This window comes from Daktulosphaira vitifoliae, unplaced genomic scaffold (assembly GCF_025091365.1).
Source record: "Daktulosphaira vitifoliae isolate Bord-2020 unplaced genomic scaffold, ASM2509136v1 Scaffold_523, whole genome shotgun sequence".
In the NCBI taxonomy this organism is placed as follows: domain Eukaryota; kingdom Metazoa; phylum Arthropoda; class Insecta; order Hemiptera; family Phylloxeridae; genus Daktulosphaira; species Daktulosphaira vitifoliae.
The window spans coordinates 3,701-8,371 of NW_026100088.1; the positions used below are offsets into that span (position 1 = coordinate 3,701).

Below are 4,671 nucleotides of genomic sequence, written 5' to 3' on the forward strand. Positions count from 1 at the left end.
TAACTTTTTCAAAAATGAACATATCAATATAATTTTTTTTTATATAGATGCTTGATGTCTTTACTTATCATTTGATATTTTTTTTTTGTAAATCTGACACTTAACCTGCCCACAGGGGGGGGATTTAAAATGACAACTTTTTCACAACAAATTTACTTTTTCAACATAACTTTTGAAAATGTTCCGGAANACTTTTTTTTATAGAGATGCTTGATGTCTTTACTTATCATTTGATATTTTTTTTTTGTAAATCTGTCACTTAACCTGCCCACAGGAGGGGATTTAAAATGACAACTTTTTCACAACAAATTTACTTTTTCAACATAACTTTTGAAAATGTTCCGGAAGGTCTGACACTTTTATATATATCTTAAATTAAAGCTAATGTAATATACTTTAATTTTAAAAAAAAAAATTTGACCTCTGGACTTGTCTTCACGGCGAAAATGGCTACCGAATGCTATTTTCGTGTGAAAATTCTCGATTTTATTATTTATTTAATTTTTAACTTTATAATGCTATAACTTATTGAAAAGTTTATGGATCCACACAATTTTTTTATGAGAAATAATATTTTTTAATAAACCCTTTTTCATTCGACATACTTTATCTTAATCGAGATATTAATAAGGAACCAGCAGAACATGTAGCTTTTGGAATAATCCACCCAATTTTTTAAAATTAAACACTATCTAAAGATTTGCATCGAAGCGTTTATTTTTGATAGTGATTTTAATCACTGTCAGATATCATTNATTCTGCGGATTTTTGTTTATAATCAATATTTTTTGAATCGGGCAAAAAAATGGGCACCAATTTAATTTTCAATTCAGCTAGTGTTTTTTTTATAATTATGCTTAAATAGTTATGACTGATACGAAAAGCGAATGCTAATGATCTCAATGATTCACCAGTGGCAAGATACCTATTTAAAAAGAATTCAAACTTAATTACTACCGTAAATACTGTTAATACGCCACTGGTAGGTATAGATACAATTTATAAAATATTAAATTAATTATAAATACCTTAAAGTAACTGTTAATTTTTCTGCTGGCGATATAGGATTTTTAACTCGATTGTTAGGTGGTAAAGTTAATTTTTCTTCCACCAAAGATAGTAAAAAATAGTTCATAATTAATTCGGAAATATTCCCGAAACCTAACGTGATTGCTTGTTAAATATCGATTAATTAATATTTCAAAAATTCCTTCACTTTCGTGATTTTTAAAGATATTGTCCGTTGTTTTTCTTTTCTTTGGCGTTAAATAAGATAATAATCTAGCCTCATCGTCATACTCATCCATTAAGAGGAGACTTAAAATATTATTATTATTAAAAATAAATCTATCCATTGTATAAGATTTTTTTTAGAATATTTGCGTAATGCGTACTTGAAGAGATATTAAACTGGAATGACAATATAACTGTTTGTGAAAACAGGCCGAAAATAATAATTTAATCATCGCGACATGTCGCGGTCGTTACTTGAAGACCACAACAGACGCGATGACAGTTCATGATCGCCGGTCGTGGTGACCAGTCGTCGCGATACGTCGCGCCTGGCAGTCCGTACCTTAAATTAACTACAAAACGACCGTCGTCGCCGCGACGTACAGTGCGATCAAATAATATTTCTCGGTTTATATATATATAAATATATTGTTGATAAGGCGCTGTAAACGTATTGTATTTGGGTTTTTTAGTCAGTTGTCAATTTTATCTCGTTCGATCGTCACTGCACTGTTGTAATAATCGTAAGCAATCATTATATTTTAATAAAATGAACCTTTGTGCAAATTATAAACAATTATCGTCTTTCGTTTAAATTTTTTATACTATCTTTAATACAGTTCACATCGAAGTCAAAACAAATACTTTGCATTGCTTTTCTTCTAACGTGTGTGTAATTCTATTATCGAATTCTTTTACTCGCCAAAATCGCGTAAGTAAATCGTCTAGAGGCTCGACTTCACAATTTGTACAATTTACTACAAATGAATTAGATTGCTGTAACACTAGTCCAGACATTACCCAACCGAACCGCGTTTTTTGGAATAAGGGTCCCGAACTGTTTGGTTTTATCTTTTCAGCGCATAATATGTCGTAAAAATGCTGAGCGCCTGTTAGCATATCTATTTTTTGCGGGAACATAAACGATGGATCAGCAAGTGTCAGATCATCAGGTGGTTGTACACAGCTATTCTTAATAAATGAGGACGGAATATTTTTTGATATATTTTTAACACGCTTATATTAGTTTCACATGTATGTGTGTTGTGTGATGTGTGATGTGTGTTTGTAACTTTCCAAACGGCACGTGTTATTATTTTCGCGTACCTGTCGTCTATGACCTTGAGACTAGACGTCGTAACGCATTCACCCCACCCCACTCACCACTCGTCGTTAACAATATTTTCCTGTAAAATTTTATTTTTGGTTTTCGTACCCGTACATGCGTGCTTGTCATTAATTATATATATATACAAACAAATTTTTATTTTGACTGACCAATACCGCCGGCGTGTAATGCGCCTTACGTATATACAGGGTGTTCAGTAAGTCAGGAAACGGGTTTCTATTGTTCTCAATGTTACAAACAATGAGAACAATAGAAACCTGTTTCCTGACTTACTGAACATCTGTACATTTATATATTCCTACCGCCGCTGCCGCCGTTTATACCTTAGGTATAACGTTCCCCCCGCCCAACAAATAAGGCTATACCTAGTGCATGATAAGTTTACGTACTTAAGTCACTTTACATAAATATATATATATATATTCTAATTACTATTAAAAATATATATTAACACGCTTTATTCTCATTAAGAGATATAAAGTGTATTCCTTCCGATTACAAAGGATGATTCCCGTATCATTATTTTCCGTCACTACCTCAATGTTCCGGGAGTGGGTAATTTACGCGCCTGCTGCTTTCCTTGGATGTGGTAGCCGTTTCTCAGACTACCTCCCTGGAACGAACACTGATTTCCCGTTACTTATTACAACCATGATATTGATAGTAGTTATTATCGAGGTGGACATGATGGCCATGCACTCAGACTTGTTGGTCCATTGTGCGCATGATATTGATAGTAACTATTATGATAACATGAAACTAAAAAGTGCAAAATAAATATAGTTTAAAAAAACTAAAAAAACACGCTTTTAAAGCACATCGAACTAAAAAGTTAAAAATAATTTTTAAAATAAGCTTAAAACAATAATAAACGATAAATACTAATATTATTGTAATAAAAGTAATAAAATATTATTTTTATTTGTTCATTTTTGAAAAAGTTATGGCAGTTTTAAGTACAAAAAACATCCCGATAAAAGGTGATTTTTATCGCAAACATTACATTTTTTTTTAATTTTCGACAGCCATTTACGCATAGAAGATAAAGTGTCGGGACAAATTTGTTTTTTTCATTTTATAGTATATAACATAACCTTTGATTTGATATATGTTTAAATAACGCAGTATTTCCGGAACATTTTCAAAAATTAAGTTTAAAAAGTTAATTTTTGTAAAAAAGTTGCTATTTTAAATCCTCCCCAATGAGCAGGTTAAGTGATAGATTTTCAAATAAATGATATCAAATGAAAGGAAAATATCTAAGGTTTTAGTATAAAAAAAAATTATTTTGATTTATTGATTTTTGAAAAAGTTATGGAAGTTTTAAGAAAAAAAAGTGAAAAAAATGACAAAATTTACCGATTTTTTAAATTTTGATATTTCCCCCATTTTCGGGGAACGAGAGAATTTTTTTCAATTTTTAAGGGTAATGTCTCCAAATAGATACGATTTGTGATCTTTTGACGTATCGTTGAAAAAAATCCGTTTGGTGAGAGTTGAGAAAAAGTGGTAACAATAATGTTTTAAACTTTTTTAACAGTAATTGATTAGTATAATAATGCGACCTCTTGTAGAAGAGTGGAAATACTATTAAGAATTATAAATGTTGTTACCATTGTGTTACCACATATCGCAGTGATAATAATAGGTAAATTAGAAATTGATAGATTACAATTACATACATTTCCTCTGCAAATATTTAAAATTATAAATATAAAACTAGAAATATATAAATGAATTAATAAACCAAAATATTAATTTTTTTTAAATCCAAAATTTACAGTTTAGTTATTGTCCAAAGGTTTGGGTTTGGTCCGATTTTTAAAAATACAAAAAAAATTAATTAATAAATTTTATTTATTTTATATTTAAGATCGTAAAACGGTAAAAAATCAACGTATTGAATTGATTTTTTTATCATATCTCAAGAATGTCATTAGACGGGTCTGATGAAATTTTCAATCCTTAAGTCATAAAACGCTGGCGTCAGCGAGCATATTTCTCGAAAATGGTCAAATTTTATAACGCTCGCAAGGGAGCAATAAAAATTTTCCGATTTTCGCCAATAATTTTCCCGGAGGCTCGTGACCAAGTGCTTTCGTCGNAAAATTTTCCGATTTTCGCCAATAATTTTCCCGGAGGCTCGTGACCAAGTGCTTTCGTCGAAAAAAAATGTTGAAAATCAGAAGTAAGTGTATTACCATTCAATAATTACCGGGTAGCTGCTACATGTTAGCTATAGCTAACATATAGTTATAGCTTATAATATAGAACTATAAGTAGTATCTAAATAGCGGGTTCTGGGGATC

General features: G+C 30.5%; 1 pseudogene; it reads right to left on the reverse strand.

Moving 5' to 3' along the window:
• LOC126909545 (uncharacterized) overlaps positions 1–1,232 on the reverse strand; it is a 2,396-nt pseudogene extending 1,164 nt beyond the window's left edge.
• Between the last annotated feature and the right edge of the window lie 3,439 nt (positions 1,233–4,671).